At 33.6% G+C, this 18,301-nt stretch overlaps 2 long non-coding RNA genes across 2 annotated transcripts in view; both read left to right on the plus strand.

The window, feature by feature from the left end:
• Window positions 1–5,790: 5,790 nt before the first annotated feature.
• LOC125502491 lies at window positions 5,791–6,843 on the plus strand. The gene is made up of 2 exons (XR_007280240.1): window positions 5,791–6,409; window positions 6,463–6,843. It is a non-coding gene; the product is annotated as an uncharacterized LOC125502491 (long non-coding RNA).
• A 2,412-nt stretch (window positions 6,844–9,255) lies between these two features.
• LOC125505846 overlaps window positions 9,256–18,301 on the plus strand; it is a 21,230-nt gene continuing 12,184 nt past the window's right edge. Inside the window, exons 1-2 of the long non-coding RNA XR_007282468.1 lie at window positions 9,256–9,462; window positions 15,499–15,540. This is a non-coding gene — a long non-coding RNA (uncharacterized LOC125505846). The remainder of the gene's footprint in view (window positions 9,463–15,498; window positions 15,541–18,301) is intronic.

Raw genomic sequence — 18,301 nt, forward strand, 5'->3', positions numbered from 1 at the left:
AGTTGTCACTTCTTGTTCAGAGGTGTTCTGTGGATGAAGGCAACTGTCTGTCAGATATTTTGCTGGTTGGCCTGTCACTTGTCTAAGCTGACTGCAAACTGGTGGTCACTTGATAAACTATAGACAAATTCTTGACAATGGTCAATGCGACACATCGTACGATGGATCGAAGTAGTATAAATATTTCACTAGATTCCCAAGAATTGCTCTTGGGTCTTAGTTCCTTATTAAATAATATTATAAATTGCACATTGTTCTAATTGCGAAAGGCTCGTCTAAGTTTTTTTATAATGCTATTTAGACAGGTTAAATAAAGACTAACAATTTTATAAACAATAAATAAAATTCTTGAGAATGGTGTATGAATCAAATAAGATATGTAATCGATGTAATTATTTTGCACAACACCAGTATCTCTAGAGGTGTTCAGCCCGTGTCCCATGCATCCGTTTATACGATGGTGGTTACCATCATAGAGTAAGTAAAATAATGTTTTACTAATTACTACTTAATAATATTTTACTTTCTCTGTAGTTACCATCGTATAAACGGATGCATGAGAGACAAGGGCTTAAGTTGCTTTAAGACTTTCAACAATCAAATGATTATACCGAAAGTTTAAGAGATCCAAGTTTTTTTTAAGATTTTTATATGGTTTTAATCAATCGTAGTTTTAGTAGTAGTAATCGACGGTTATCAACCTGTGGTTGATTTCCTCAAATCAGAAAAACGACGTTATTTTTACTTTGTTGATAATCATAGTTATTCTTATTATTCTTATTTATTTACTCTGATTCATTTTTGAAGAGTTCCAGACCTCAATCCGCTATACGTTATTATGTAGGAAGATAACCCAGGAGATCAAAGCTGATTGAATCAAAACTCTAAGCATCTCGGTACCTTTTAGAACATATGTTCTAAACGAGGGGCGAGAAGGTGGAGAGACTCCATCAGCCATCACAGGGGACTCCGTATGGTACACGGAAGGCATAAAACCAGTGTCGGGCACAGGCGCTGGTATAGTCGAAAGACGAAGAACTGGGGAAAGGATTACCTTAAACCTGGATACAACTACGACAGCTTTCCAAGCAAGCATCCTAGCAATAACAAAATGCGCCCGGAAAATGAAGGAAAGAGCCTACACACATTAGCACATTACCATCGTAACGGAGACGAAGCGACAATAAATGCATTGAAATCGTACACAATCAGGTCACAATGTGTGCTAGATTGCTCAAACAGAGTAAAACTTACTTGGGCAACTGGTACGAACAGGAACAAAGAAAACGAGATTGCTGCGGAACTTGCTAAGGCAGGGATCGAGAAACCACTGACCAACCAAGAACCTGCTTGTGGTATATCATGCCCAAGTTAGGGTGGCAATTGGGCAGTGGATCTTGGAACAACACAGAAAGTACTGGGAGGAGACACCTCGACTCCATACCGCAAAGCAGTTGGTGGGACCTCCATAATCAGTACGTAAAAATGAACTGCTAGGTCTCAGCAGGCAAAAAATAAGGAGGATAGTGGCCTTTTTAACAAGACACGCCCCCCTGTAAAAAACACCTCTTCAGGATGGGCCTGAGCGAGGCCAAACACCACCTCGGCGGTGAGGAAAGGGTTTTAGTGGGTAAACAGCTTAGCTGGAATCCCACACAACCCAGAGCGACAGACCACCAGCTCTGGGAGTGCATAAAAGAGCATTTCCCAAACCTCACCGAAAAAAAAAAATGTAGGAACATGTGAAAGTTTATTATCTTGTTTATTTAATAGAAAAACCTAATTTGCAAGGAGGGACCCATGAGGAGAATTCATGTATCGTTTGAAGAGGTGAAAACAATAGGAAAGATAGATTTATCCACTGCATAAACCGTTGAATACAAGATGCACAGAAAGATAATTTAAAATTCGATTCAGTCATAACAGCATTAGGGTTGCCAAATCTCCGGTTATTGACCGAAGTATTAGGTTTTCTTTCATAAGCTCAGGTTATAAATATTTTCTCAACCGGATTAGCATTTCTCCGGTTAAAAAGCAAAAAGCTGTTAGGCTATAGGTACATTTTGTTATTTTTTAGTGGTGGACAAAAAAGCAAATAAAGCTGCATTGTGAGTAATCGCGAACTAATCGACAATTATCGGTATTATTATCTATCTCTGCATCGAATGTTTCACTTTTTAAACATAATAAAAATTAATGAAACTGTATATATTTTGGTCCGAAGCTCACTTTGGTCGACTATTTCGACTCCGGTCGTAGGTTTTTTCAATTTGGTAACCCTAAAAAAGTGTGAGGAAATTTGGGCAGTTTTGACCCAGAAAGCGAAATTTGAATATCAGACATTTAGGTGCAAGATTGGGCCAACATTTTTTGGTGTCCGTCCGTGTTTGCTCATTTTTCGGAAGTAAAATGAGCAAGAACGCGCATTTTTACATCATTCCATCAACCATTTGAGCAACAGACTCCCTGCCCAACTATTTCATAACGAATATGAAATAGTTGGGGAGAGAATTCAAAATTCGATTCAGTCATAACAACATGAGTGAGAAAATTCGAGTAGTTTTGAGCCAGAAAGCGAAATTTGAATATCAGACAATTAGGAGCAAGATTGGGCCAACATTTTTTGTGTCCGCCTTGTTTGCTCATTTATCGGAAGTAAAATGATCAAGAACGCTCATTTTTACATCATTCCATCAACCATTTGAGCAACAGACTCTCTGCCCAACTATTTCATAACGAATATGAAATAGTTGGGCACAATTAAAGGGCCTTTTTAGAAAGTGAACCATCAACAAGGATTTTGGCAGTTTTCCCAAAAAGTCTTGATTTCAAGAAGATTTAGATTTGCGTGTTTTTTTTAGTTTGGGATGATCATGACCCCCATGACCCCATCCTGGATCCGCCCTTGTGATCACATTCAGCAACTTTACTAGCAATTACACTGATATTCGATTTTATTAAAATAGGTTCTTATTAAGTTACAAATCTTCGTCTTGGAGCAAGCTTGAAACATTATAGTGTAGAAAAAATATAGCGGAAATTAACTAGAAATCGCCATAAACAGATTGATAACCATGATGCAAGAAGCAGCAACACATTAACAGTCAATCAACAGATCAGCAGAATAATTTTCTTGAAATTCGCTCAGAAGAACAATAATTGCTTAGTTGCAAAACAAGCTTGTTATGAAGTGTAATCAATTAATCATCAAGCTTTTCTTCGAGATAATTCAAACCAACTTAGACATGTTTTTCAAATATTTAACAGCCGGTAGCGAAACAACTGCACTGTTACGGATCTACGCTCATTTAAACTGTTATTATTTGTAAAATGCCCTGAAGAATTAGTTACACCCTGAAATATTAGTCATTCTCACTCTTTATGAAAAGAAACTTGATATCTTTCAAATGCATATGGCAAATCACAACATAATTGATATCCATATGCAGTTTTCTAATTTAAAGAACGACAACATATTGTTTATCTTTAAACGTATAAACATAGTATTCATTATTTTCTTAGTTAAGAATAGATGCAATTCATACTGAATTACGACATATAATTAGTATATATTTAACTTAAGTTGATTACTATTGTATGTTTTGGTAGCGAGCGAGTTTGAAGAGTGAATTGAAATTTCTTTGATTTCCTAAAGTCAACCGCGCGATGTTTCAACTACTCGGAACAAGCCAGCAAATTTTTCGAACCGACATATTCATGTTTTCATAAAATTATAATTATATTTTATCACTATTTGCACAATCAAATTAAATGTATTTCCGTGCAACTACAAAATTTATCGATCTTGTGCGACCACAAAATTTAGCCCGGGATTATATAACTTTTAATACCCTCACACTATGCCTTGGTAAAAGTCCACCACTTAATCACGTTTTCTATTCTATATATTCACGATTCACGAGGAGAGGCAAAAACAACCACATATACAGAATATGTGTGGAACTAGAAAGACATGCAACAGAAAACCGCTCCACTGAGCTCTATGGTAGGCCTGGGTAACTCCATAGAGTAAGTAAAATTTACTTTCTCTCCTTTATGGGTAACTCAGTGAATTTTTAAGAGTTGGCGCAGTCCCACGCAAATGGCTTGGTGCGCCAACCCAACGCACCGGTGCAGTAACTCAATTCCGTTGCTGGAGAAATGTTGATTACTTTTTACTGGTTTTTATACTTATTTTAAGGGCCATTTATTAATAATATTTTTAAAATTTCAGAATTTTTCAGTTTTAGCTAAGTTACTATTTCTTCTAAATGTTCAATTTTCTAAAGCTTCACTTACAAATGCTGACAATCTTAAGGGTTTTTCCGCGAAAAATTATAAAATAAAAATCGAATTCTTCACCGCTTTGTGAAAGTTTTGAAATCCGTTTCCAGCTTCGAATTAGGAACAAAAGTCAAATATTTTTTTATCTAAAAACGAACAGAATAAGCGAAAGCTTATAACAGACGATTTGGAAATCTCGTCTCCTCAATTACTCTGAAAACTGTAGAGTTTGTTAAAAAAATGTGGATTTTTAGGTTTAATTGAACTTTTTTTGTTATACTTTCACTCAAAAACGCTCTATTCGATAGAATTTTACTTGAAAATACTGACAATCTCAAGGACTTTTACGCAAAAAATTACAAAATAAATTTATAGCTTTGCAAATATTTTACAAAAACCTTTTTCAGCGTCGGATTCGAGACCAAAACGATAATAAATTCTTTTTCCCTGTTTTTCCCTGAAAATCATTAAGGTTGTCTCCAAAACCGATCACAAAACTAAAAGTTTTTAATCGAAAATGCGAAAATCGAAACCATTATTTTCTGATGATTTTCTTCTTTTCTGACAATAATGCGGCCTTTTCAGCCAAAAATTACAAAATTGATTTTGCTAGAAAATTCGCCTCATTCATCTGTTTGCAGGGAACTTTAAAAACCCCATTTCAGCTTCGAATTTGGCACAAAAACCGAATACATTTAATCAGTTTTTTACCGAAAGTAATTAGGATTATCTTGTAAAAACGACAAGAGATCAGAAGTTTACCAAAAATTATTTCGAAAACTCGCCTCCCTTAATGCTCTGAAGATTTTTAAAGTTCCTTTAAATTTTTAGGTCATTCCAGTTTTAACAAAGTTTCTATTAAGCAATTCTTTCTATGCAAAAATCGCATTATTTTTGGTTTTACTTAAAATACTGACAATTTTGAAGTATTTTCTGTGAAAAACTATAAGATCGATTTTATTGGAACACTCGCCTTCTTAACCGTTTTACAAAAATAGTTGGAAAACTTTTTGCAGCTTGGAATTATGGAGAAATACCCTAATAATTATTTCTGGGTCTTTTTCCAAAAATATTTCCCCGAACTGAAAAAGCGAAAGTTTACAGTCAGTTATTTGGAAAACTCTCGGAACTGGGATTTCTTCACTTTTATGTCAATATTTATCAACAATCACTGTCTCTAAACACAAAAAACCTCGTTTTTCCTAACGTTTTATGTACTGTAAAATACTGGCAAACTGAATCTTTTATGCAAAAAAATTAAGAGATTAATTTTACGAAAAAACTCGTCGACTTTCTTTGCACTCAGTTCTGTTGCTGAGAAAATCTATTTTTTAGTTATTTGAACAAAGTAGTAAAACTTTACTCAGAAAAAATGTTGATGACCTTTTTTTAGATGTGAAAATTTCAGTCTCGGGTCTCGTAAAGCTTTAATAAATGACTTTTAACTCATTAACCGATAAGTTATGACTCGTTAACTCAGAGAGCCGCAACAACTCAATAGCGCAACTCAACACAGTGCTACCCAGGTCTAGACCAAATGAAAAATCAGGTAGGAGAGAGCCTGCAAGGTGCAATACACCACGCCCAAGATAGAGAATCCCTGGAGGCAAACGATTGATGGACTTCCTACATGATGCCACCACACCCCTCCGAGAGGTTTACGGACGACGAACGAACGATACTCACGATTTAGTATCAAAAATAGCTATTTTCTGGACAAATTAATCTAATGCCATTTGAAGTGAAACATTCTGTCTACTAGCTACAAGTTTGATCTCTGTTACAAGCTTCTATAATAATAACATATAATAAGCATCTTTGTTTGCTAAATAACCGACAATTACCACAATTACTGTTAAATCTTCTTAATTAATTAATAATAATTCTTAATAAATTTTGGTGAAACACTAATTGAACGCACCATTTTTTTGTCATTAAAGATGTTGGAATGACAGATGGAAAGCCGACAAACAAAAATTTAATTTTATTGGTTTTTGTAGAAAAACGATGATTAAATCAGCCATAAACTTTGCTTCAGAGAAGGCACGACTTGGCCTTAACGAAACATATGTTGCCTAATGTGAACGGGATTTTTTTCAAAAAGATGGCATCCGTATGGAAATAGGTAAATTAAAATTATTTTCGTAACAGTACTTGTAATGTTATTGTTTTTTTTAGGATTATCATCTTCAATTGCCAGTGCAATTTTCACAAACATTACCAGCGCAGTTTATTACATATTCTTTGCACTCTCTTACATATTAAATTTTTTTATTCCTTTGATAATAACCGCTTCTTATATTCTGATATTGCCCCTACAACTAACTCTATTGCCGATTCGAATTTTCATATTCATAATAACATTTCCAGCAAGAATTCTTCTATTTTTACTGAAAGCTCTTTTGGTATTTTTAGTATTATTTATATCGCCTGAAAGATTGTACTATATGATGCGCAACTTGCAAGATGCAATGAGAAACTTTCGTGTCACAGATTTGAGAAGGTACTTTTAATGTGAAAAAGGCGAAATATAAGCGAATAAAATCTCGACAAAGGTAACTTAGTGGTGTTTGATTGGTTATCTCCGAACAAAATGTATAGAGCTTTAAGTTCATTTTATTCCAGTTTTGCGAAGCATAACCAGATTTTGCATTATGCAAAAGGAAAATTAATGCGTCCATCATCATTTTATATTGTTTTATATTTTTAGTTAATCGTGTTGCGTGTTTGTGTAACAGAGTACACTTTGTGAGATTTTAATCATTTAGTAAATAATAATTTATAATTGGTCCTTGCCTTTGGAGTATAAGCAAATCCTACTTCGATCTTTCCAAGTGTGAACTACGTTTGCTACAAAAAGACGCTTTTTTATTCCGATATAATAGTTGGAAATTATTGATCGTAATAAAACAGTTTCAATAATTTCGCCTGCCTACGTTATAGTAATTGTTCCCGCATCATTAGGGATATGAACAAGGAAAACAAAAATTAATATTATTTGTATTTTAACATAAAGAAGGTAATATTTTTTTCAACTACACATTCAGAACCTCAGTTCTCAGATCTCAAATCAACTTAAATAAGAGATATATAGGATAAACAGTCTTGAGCTTAAAACAATATATGACGATAAAATTAAACAACCACACTAAAGGCAATAGAAAACCCAGAAACTTCCAATAATAAGTAATAATAATTCGAAAAAAGTTGCTGCCTCTACAAAAAGCACATATATAGATAATTATTCCGAAAACTGATGGCATTTTTGACCGTTTAGACCATTGCGGTAAGGACGTTTTGCAAGCACGTGTAGCTTGCACCCTCAGAACTCTTTCGTTTGAAATATGACATCGGGTTCTTATAAACTTTACGCGAAAACACACTGTATATGCTCCATAAATATTATAATCAAAATAATTATATGGCGTAAGGGAAAATAATTTATTTCTGTGGTATTTAGTCGTTGCTGCGCTGACCAAACCATCTCTGAAGATGCAAGCCACTCGTGCTTGCGAGACGTTGAGCAAAAATTTAAGTCCTCGATGGAAACACGAAAATCTCACCAGTTTCAAGCAGTTGCCGGAAAACCCCAACTATTATTTTTAAAAGACGATTTTGTTTTAACAGGTTTTCTAGAACCTGCAGATGTGAAAGTTGTTCTATGCCTAAGTTTAATATTTGTTTTCATTTTGTCTTAAGATCCTGTTAAGCTTTTTTAATGGCTATTTCCTTGCTGGAATCGACCAGTAGGAAATTCAACAAAAAAACCTTCAAGTAGATGGCTAATGGCAAAAGTATTTAGGCATTAGTTTCGTACGTTCCGTAAAAAACCCTTTCTTAATTTAGCAATTTTCAATTCTCTTTAGCCAGAACAGCGTCACCATTACAATTATTCAATGTGATTTTTTTAAATTCCCACAACTTTAAAACGTTGCAAGAATTCCATATCCCCTCGAAACAAGTTTGTGTAAAAGACTAAAAATCGCTCTTGTCCAAATGAAGTTTATTGAAGTTGAAACCCATTTCCCATCGTAACAAAGTGCTCATCTTATTTAAGTGCATTTGATCAGTTTCTATGGAATATAAAATCGATTTGGACTTTTAGACCCAACTTGGTCCATAGTTAATAATACCTGTTATTCGGCCCTTTACTTCTACTAATTCTTGATAATAAAAACTGAGGGCCCCTTTGGCAACATCGAAGTTGTCTCAAGGAACCGGTCTCACAGCCTCAGCCCCTGCCCGTCTCCGCCCGCGTGACTTTTTATCGTGAGCTTCTTTTATTTCATTCTTTACTTCTTTTCTTGTCCGCGACCACGGCTACTCAAGTACTCACAAAATGGGCCATTTTAGCGCTGTCTATGTTATACTGATAAAAACTATGTTATTTTGTTTCTTTCTGTTATACAGACAGTTTGAGCTAAAAAAAGTCATAGAAAAGAAATATAGTAAGAAATTTCAAGCCAATATTGGTATGAAAAAATGTAACAACATTTTTGCTTGTATGCTTGTATTGTATTAGTCTTTAGTCCAAATGTTCCTAATAAAAATGTTATATTTTTGTACACATTTGATTTTCACTTAATTTTCTTAACATATCAGTGTATGGTACCCAGTACTCTTACCAGGCCGAGTGAATATTGACAGAATGGCAATTTTCCTTTTATAGTTCTTTTTAAAATTTTCTGCTCATTTCATTTTTCTGATTTTCTAGTCAACGTTTTCTAATTATGAAATCTCCAAATTCAACTAATAATAAAGAACCAAACAAAATATTATTCCAAAAACCTTTTATACAGTGAAAGCAGGTACAAATTCCAAAAAAGATCTGAAATACCCAGCAGAGTTATCGCTAGGGCACTGAGCAACTTTGGAAAAATTATCAGTGATTTTCTTGGTTCTTACCCAGCGCTAAAACTCTTCGGCTTGGTACCCCCACCTGTTGGTACCACGCTTACCAGCCACTAATACCTGTGTGAATCGACCATAGCTTGTCTGCGGCCAGTCTATCTAATCATGATGATTTTTATAGTTCTCTTATACCGCGTGTACCACGGAAAAGTAACCGACATATTTCCAACACCTTTCGGAAAATATACCGAGCGAGTAACTTTCAATTCGGACTTTCGAAACTATCAATTACTAGCGCGTCAGTTGAAAAGCGAAAATTAAATGAGGGTGAGTATTTTTTTATATAATTTCAAGTTTGATGGATTTCAAGTAAATGGTGCCTCAAAGCGGTGGAGTCCTTCAAGTTCATAATTTAAGTAATAAAACGATAATTAAAGTCAAGATCGGTCTATCAAAATTTAATTTTTCATTCCTTGTAATAATTTTGTCTATTTTCTAATTCCTCGATAAGCGGTTTAGGCGCAAGAAAATATCAGTAGTTCCTACATTTCTTATAATTGTCGATACTTAAGATCTTAAAAGGGACTGGAGCTATTTCAATGAAACCTTCAGATCTAAAAAGTCGTCTTCAGGTAGGCTGGAAAACAATACTAGCACCTGCACTTTAAATCAGCTTTTTAAGAAGTTTGTCTGTATTAATTTATTTGCTATAAAAAGGGACGCTTTTTTATTAAAATTTTTGTTTTCTAGCTTTGCTGTTGCTCAGAATGTAAAAAATACATTTGCATTCTAAGAAAGACAAACTCGTCAAACAATACACGTATCTTCAGCTTAAAGCATTTTTGCTTGTCTACGAAAGCAAAGGTCATGAAATCCTGCCTGAAATTTATTTCAAAGTCCGGTAACAATTTACTATATTATTTGAGGCAGTTGGGTTTATACTTTGAAATCAAACATTTCAGAAAGGAATGTGTGAAAAGTACAACGAAGTTAAAATACAAAGGATATTCAGGGACGGATTAAAGCCCGGGACTAACATGAATATGGGGCCCACTTATTAAAGTTATAACTAAATAAAAACCACTTTTTATAATTGTTTTTAAAATTTGTTTTGGCAAATATATTTTTTGAACTTTTATTTTACAAACTGCAAATTAGTATGTAATCAAAAATATTATTTTTATGATTTTGCGCTGGGAAAGTCATTTATCAACTCATCGTTTTTTATTCGAGTTCGCGCAAATAAAAAAATATGGAATTAAATACTTTTCATAAACATTTTGAGACGCAAGTTGAATTGAAAAATAATTAGAGAATAACTACATTTAGCTATAATTTTCTAAAGGTTAAAATTATTTTTTTTTAATCTAGTTGGCCAATATTTCAAAATTATTTTATTATTACTATTCAATAAAGAGGAGGAGAATAAATTTAATATTTTTATTCATCACTTACCAACCTTGCATTACAATTCAAACTTAAACTCTTATAGTGAATAAATTTTTTCAACAAACTTGGTACATATTTTTTATTAAATGCAATTAAAATCCAAACAAAAATTAAAAATAAATAAATTCTAATGTTAGAAAATATTTCTATATATAAACTAGTATGTAATGTTAATAAAATGCAAATTGAATGTTTTAACATCAAATGCATTTTCAACAAATCGACTGTTGTGATTTAGTTATTTGCTACTGATGCACAAGGGTAAATGTAATATAAATTTATTATTAATGGGTCTGCTTGAAGACAAATTTATTCATTTTGCCTAAAGAATCGGGATTTTTAAAGTCACGGTCGATTCCTTTCATTTCTGTTTTTTTCCTTATTTTAAGTAGGAAATTAGTAATGAAATTGATTACCGAGAAAGAGAAGATCAAAATTGTTTAACTGTCTAGGAATTATACTAATTATTTATTTCTGTAAATACAGTGTGAGTGTTAAGTAAGGGTAAAACTATATCATTTACATCAAATTTTTAATCTGAAAATGTCAGTTTCTTACTTTGTTCTGTACATGGATTCGGACGATTTACAGCAGTATTTTTCATTTCATTTGAAGCACTTTAAAACCACCAACATTTCTTCTTGCAACTGAAATAAGTTCATACTTATTAGGAGGTTTCATTGCATTTTAATTAACTGAATCAGACAAGTTTTTTTGCAATTATACCTGGACACCTTTCGTTCTTGCAACTCCTCAATGTTTTCTAGTTTTGTTTTAATTTGTTTTTAACTACTCTATAAAAAAGTTGCCCATAAGAGATAAATCCGAAAATATGGGAGGTTATTCAGCAGGCCACCTTCTACCAATCTGTCTGCCTGAAATATAGAAGCCAGATGGAAAACCTATTGGAGACAACCGCCTTATTGCGATCAGAAAAGAGATTAGCCAAATTTGAATGTATTAAGATTTCCTTGGAAGAAAATCGATTCTTTTACTAGCTCGTCAACAATCCCTGCCCAAACTTTAACTTTTCCAAGAAGCTGAGTGTTGCCTTCCCTCATTCAAGCTGGGGTTTTTGTATGCCCAATAACGACAATTTAGATTGTTAAACATAAACATTTAACACCGCTATTAAACATAAACATTGAATCGTCAGAACAGTACCTTTTCTGTGTTTTCAACTTACAAAATATGCCTTGTTGGAACATGGAATTTTTTTGAACAGCTTCATTGAGTGACCCTGATGATGATACATTTTTCTTAAATGACCATTTTCTCGAAACAGTTTATGGGTGGTAAATGAGTATTCTGGTTTCCCAGTAAATGAATAGCTTTATTTGAGTTATTGTCCTGTCTGTAAAATTTCTTGCGGGTTTCAGATGAATTTGATGTTTTGGTCGATTTTTCAACAAACAATCTGCATTTTCAGTGTTGAAATGTTGGAAAAATTCCTTAAAGAAAAAGTATCGATATTTGCCAACATTTGTCTCTCTTGTATTTCCTTCAATCGTATGAAGAACACTATTATTTATTGCAGTAATTTATTGCAGTAACAGACACCAATTGCAATTTACAAAGACATTATATTAATGGCCTTTACGCCTTTACGTCCCGTGGAATACCCCTCACAGCCTTGATCATATGCAATAGTGTGCAGCTTTACCAGACGAGGTATTCTCGCTTTCGATTGGGGGTCGTTCTTTTCGAGGCCTTCGCCTTGAGACGTCAATTGCACTTGTAATCCATCTTATGAGCTCAGCTGGCTCAAGCTTTTTGTCTTCAAAATGTACATCAACGGAAGGTAATTAATTTTCATGAGTCTTAAGATTCGATTGCGCTAATTGGGGATGGCTGCATGCGAGGCGAATATTTTATCCCACAGTATATTAATGATGAGTGATAGATGTGGATGGGTAATAAGTTGGCATTGGTTTGCTACTGGAAGTCTTTTTTTTCTGGGCTACCTGACTTTATTTATTTTTGGTCGATTTAATGTTTATAATTTCGCTCTTTCTCAATAATTATTTCCTTGCCATTACATGATAAGATCTGAATTCTGTTTTGATTTTTTTTGCCATTTTGCGACTTATCTATTTAACCTCGCAGTTGAAAATCATATTTGGGAGACAGTATCTGTGTAGGTCCGATCAAAAGTTTTGTCAGTTTAATTTCAGGAAAAGGTTCCTGAATGGTCCAGGTATTGACACATTTTTCACTAATATTTCAGGTGCCTTTTCAGAAACAAAAACACGATAGCCAAAATGATGCAGTAAAATAAAGCTAATTTCTTAATCTTAAAGTTCCTGATTATTTAAAGCAAAATATTTTCGAAGATGCTAAAAACGAAAATCGTGTTTATTAATTGCATAATCGTTTGTATTCTGTTATAAACTTGATTGTCATTACTTTAAGAAAAATTTTCAGTATGTATTTTATTTGGGTATTTTCCGATTTCATATTTGAACGATTTGTATAAACAGTAGTAAACTTCAGTAGCAACTACCGCAAATAAATAACCGATTGTCTGATAATCATCTCAAGTCTAAAACCTTCTCTTAATTTCACCAATTTAAAAACTTATCAGCTTTTAACGAACATCCTGTTTTAAAATTATGCGTTATGACTTCCTAATATCGAAGTCCTTATCATATGTAGTTTTTTAAGAATTTTCTTTCGCTATTAGAAAATCTATCATTTTTTTAGATGGTATCAAAGCCTATATTGTTCCTTCAAGTACTTTTAGTTTTATATAATCTAGCAACCTTCTTATCTGCATTTTGAAACCCAATATCGCTATATCCGCTCCAGACAGTAAATGCAAAAGTGCATTAGCAACGATTCGCTGAAAACACCGCTCAGAAACTGCAGATTCGACTGAATTTTATCATCAATGACATCTTAGTGGGCAAAAACATATAACTACTTATGTAATGTAGATATTTGTTACGCTTCATATTCTAATAAGAGTCCAATAATTAACAATTTCGTATTCTCTAGCTATTGGTAAATTTTAATAATAAAAAGTCCAAAAAAACCTTAATTTAAGATGGACAATTTTTGCATTTGAAGCACAAACTTATGTAATGTAGATATTTGTTACGCTTCATATTCTAATAAGAGTCCAATAATTAACAATTTCGTATTCTCTAGCTATKGGTAAATTTTAATAATAAAAAGTCCAAAAAAACCTTAATTTAAGATGGACAATTTTTGCATTTGAAGCACAAACCCATGGTGCTGAAGACAATTGAAAGGCAACAACCGATTGAAAAATAGAAAATAAAGTTTTTGAAAAGTCCGTTCAAGTTTTCTTAAGAAAAAGTTAGTCGAATAATTGATTTCAATTTTAATAATTAACGCACGATTTGGTTTTTGTTTCAGCAGTTTGTTTCAATCATTTTAATTTCAAAATTGGTCAGCACAAGATGTATGTGCGCAAATATCAGTAAATAATAAATCATAAAAAATATATAATAAATCTAAAATAAACTTGCCAAACTTTTGAAATATTCGTGAAAATGCATATTTCTGAAATTTTACATTGGAATTAATTTATTGTCGTAGGAAAATGATAGATATTTGACCACTGAAAGCGTGTACCTAGAAGTATAAAAAATTAATTTTGAATTTTGTATATACATAGTATTTGTTTAGTTATGAAATAGTTGGGAAATGGAAAAACTAGGTGAAATACACCTAGTAAAAGTACTATTTTAAATAAGAAAATATTTTTTGTCTCAAAATAGCATACATCAAAAGTAACAAACATAATTTCTTCTTAGAATGTTCCACATTTCGATATCCGACAGGTGCTTTTGTGTTTTGTAGGTTTTTGTAGAAAATCTGAAAATTTTTATTGCAGTTTTTTTATGTATGATGTAATCCAAGTCCAGTAATAAACTCTTTTGTTCGCACGACTCCTTTATGTTGAGCTGAATGAACAAAATGCTGAAAGTTACATACTTCAAGTCTTTTAATTGATTCTGTTCAGTTCCCGTCGTCAAAGCGAAAGTTCTGAAAAATGTAAAGCATGTTTTCTCCGATTCGGTGAAAACACTTTTTGCGGATCTAAAATATCTCCCTTCCACGCATTAGAGTTACTCACACCTCTTTGGCTTTTCCTAGTGGAACTTTCCTCATTTTTATCACCTCTAAACTCAATGCCGTTTAGTCAAGCTGGGTACTTAAAGCCGCATTTAGACTATAAAAAACCACACTTAATCACATGGAGTACTAAACTAACTAACACCGGGAACGTTGAATAAGAAAAAATGACCAAACGTATTACATTGTCCTCATACTTTCGCACAACGCAGCCTATGCTTTAAGTGTAAACTACGGTTTAGCGTTAAAAAATGGTCCCACGTCATATGGACGTGGGAATTTAGTCACATAACGCCGAATGCAAAAAATGGCCAAATATTAACGTCAAATTCACGTAAATGGGTGATTTGGAAATGAAATAGAATCTCTCATTAATGTCTTCAGTGTTAAACAGTTTACTGAAGTGGTTTTATTAACAGTTAACTATCAAAAACGCATGCTTTTCTTAAATATTTTCATGGTATTTAGACACTGTCTCTGTGTGCTTTAGCTGGTGTTCGGCTGACCGTTTGCTTTATACCGACGTATCCAACATACAAAGTACAGGACTTAAGTAGTACGTGCTAAAAGTCTCTTAAGTAGACAGACTGCAAGTTGATGGTCATCATCGGCGTCGGTTGCTTCACATCAGGTGGGGTAACCTTCCAAGGCCATGGGTTCCGTTGTCAAGGGCTCCATCCAAAGCCACAAGCCAAGTCGGGCCGCTTCTTGTGAGCTGCGTAACCCATAATTGTATATTTGTCTGGTTTTTTTCTTTTTCGTTTTACGAATATCTCCTTTTGTATTTTGATATTGATTTGCTTGTTTCAGATTTCAATGAGCTGAATACTAAATGGAACAATGGAGGTACAAGTGAGTAATTTGCAGATGTAAAGGTTGAATTATGTTGGACGTTTGCGCCTATTTATTAATCTGCATTTTTAATTCTTTTTTATAATAATCCCCTTCCTCCTGGACAATCCTATTGTAGAGGTTCAAAAACGTACTTTAGAACCCACACAAAACTTTGTAGTTAAGTACAGAGTGATTATATTATCTTAAATTATTACGAAGGCTGTTTGTTTGCTGAAATTATTATTTAAGCTGTTGATTGAATGTCGTTTAACGTCGCCCTATTTTCATGTCGAGGATTGGAGCGATTTAAAGTCTCCGAAAGAAGGTAAACCAGAGACAAGTATCCCTTGTCTCAGTCAGTCAGTTGCTGCAGAAAACTTTAAAATTTTGTTAAATGGAATAAATCATAAATCAGCACCAGATGATTGTTATTGCAACTGTTATATAATTTAATGGGTGTTTCTTAAGATTGTAGGAGATGAATTCAATAGATTTCCAAGGTTTAACATCGGTAAGTGCATCCTACTGCCAAGCCAGCAAAATGTATTAAATTATTTCCCTTGAATTCTTAATACAAATCTTGAACAATTTTTACATTGTTTAATAGACTTAATTAGTATCGAAAAAATGAAGAACTATCTATTTGCCAATAAGGGTTTATTGCTTAAAATATTTCTTGTCTTCGACCATCAGTTATTTCGTTGTCCACTTATCCATAATTATTTGAAATTTGATTGTTGGCTACACGGGTGAAGAAAATTTTGTAGTTCGCATTTCGCACAATTTTTTTTAATAAACAATTTATACATGCACAAACGTATATAAACCTGTTGGTTCAGCTTCAGAAGAAGAAACGGAATTATAATTGATTTTTTTAGATTGACTATACTTGAGAAACAAACAAACTTCTATATGTATGTATACCTATACAAACCTTCTCGCAGACGCAAAGTTTTGTTAATTTAACTATAAAGTGTGTTCTAAGTTTAACCGAATTAGTATTAAATTTAAAAATATTCAGGTTGCCAATAGTCGAATAGTTGCCCGATGTTTAAATTTTTTAAGTAACATATAAAATGACCCCAAAGGGTTTCCATGTATAATTTTTTATTAATAATTACGTTTTCTATGTATCAATTCTTTCGATATAATAATCAAAATAATTATTCTTAGTTTAGTCACCTTTTATGTCCACTGGTGAGTTTATGCTGTCGTAAAAAATAATTTCTTCCAGACGTTTCACTAGCAAGAATGGCTTTCATCTTGCAATCTTGTCGAAGAACTCGAGACGTGAAAGTCTAACTTAATAATAATTTTTTACAAATTTTTTCCTTTCCCGGGTTTCAGTCAAAATGTGAAATAAAAATGTCCATATCGTTTATTTCATATTACGTTTCGGCCAGACAACAGCGCCATCATCAGATTTAAGATAATGGCGCCGTTGTCTCGCTGAAACCTAATGTGAAATAAACGATATGAAAATTTTTATTTCACATTTTAACTAAAACCCAGGAAAAAATATGATAACAATTACACGCAGTCAGGAAGATAAATCAAAATTATTTTTTACTAATGAAGTGAATGAATTTTAATAACTCCTCCTATACAGGGTGTCCCAATGAATCTCCAAAATCCCAGTCCTTTTGATCAAATTTCAAATGAATGAGCAATTAGTGGGGTACTTCTTCTTCTTTCGCGTCTTATTCTCTGTGAACGTTGGCGATTAACATGGATATTCTTATTCTCAGCTGCTTGTCTTAATAATTGTAAAGATGTTTCTATCCACTGGCGTAGGTCCCAAACGCTGTCGTAGGGTTTGCAGCCACGAGTTCCTTCTTCTTCATGGTCCTCTTCTGACGTCGACCTTTCCCTGTAGAACAAGTTGCAGTAGTCGATATTTATTGCCCCTCATAATATGTCCGAAGTACTCTATTTCTCTTCTCTTCACTGTGAATGCTACCTCTTTCGTTTTTCCCATTTTTCAAAGTTTCGGTCATGGCCACAGCCTCAACGCCGTACAAAAGGACTCGAAGGATGTAACATCTGGCCTTTCTTATTTTCAGTTGTAGGCTTAGGTTTCTGCTGACAAAAAATGTTTCCATGTTATTGAATACAGTTCTTGCCTTCTCGATTTGACATCTAATTTCTACGGATTGATCCCAATTGGCATTTACCATTAATCTCAAGTAAGTGTATCTCTCGACTCGTTCTATAGTTTATTGATTTAAAGTCAAAACCATAGGAGGATGGACGTTTTTGCTGATGGTCATATGTTCCGTCTTAGAGGTGTTTAGGTACCTCTAAGATTCCTAAGTCCATATTCCTCGCTAGTTGTATCAATTTTCTCAAGAAGAGTGTGAAGATCCGCTAGGCTACTTGCGAGAATAACAGTATTATCTGCGTATCTGATGTTGTTTATGTTTTCAGGAGCGTCTCTTCCAGTGCCTCTCGAAATATATTTTCAGGGTAGATGTTAAATAAGGAGATCGGCTTCTTTGGATCGTAACTTCTTTTTGTTACCGGCTATGTTCACATATGCTGATCGATTCCAATATAAATTCGCGATAAATCGTATATATTTTTTGTCAATGCCTACTTCCCTCATTATTTCTACCAACTTCGTATTTTTGACTCTGTCAAAAGCCGTCGAGAAATCTATAAAACATGCCTGCACATCGCGATTCATCTCCCTACAGCGTTGCACTAGAAGTTGTAATGAAAATATTGCCTTTCTAGTGTCCAGGGCATTTCTAAATCCATATTGAGATTAGCTGGTGTA

The sequence above is a fragment of the Dendroctonus ponderosae genome, unplaced genomic scaffold, assembly GCF_020466585.1.
Source record: "Dendroctonus ponderosae isolate FM_Combo_2020 unplaced genomic scaffold, Dpon_F_20191213v2 Dpon_F_20191213_1, whole genome shotgun sequence".
In the NCBI taxonomy this organism is placed as follows: Eukaryota; Metazoa; Arthropoda; class Insecta; order Coleoptera; family Curculionidae; genus Dendroctonus; species Dendroctonus ponderosae.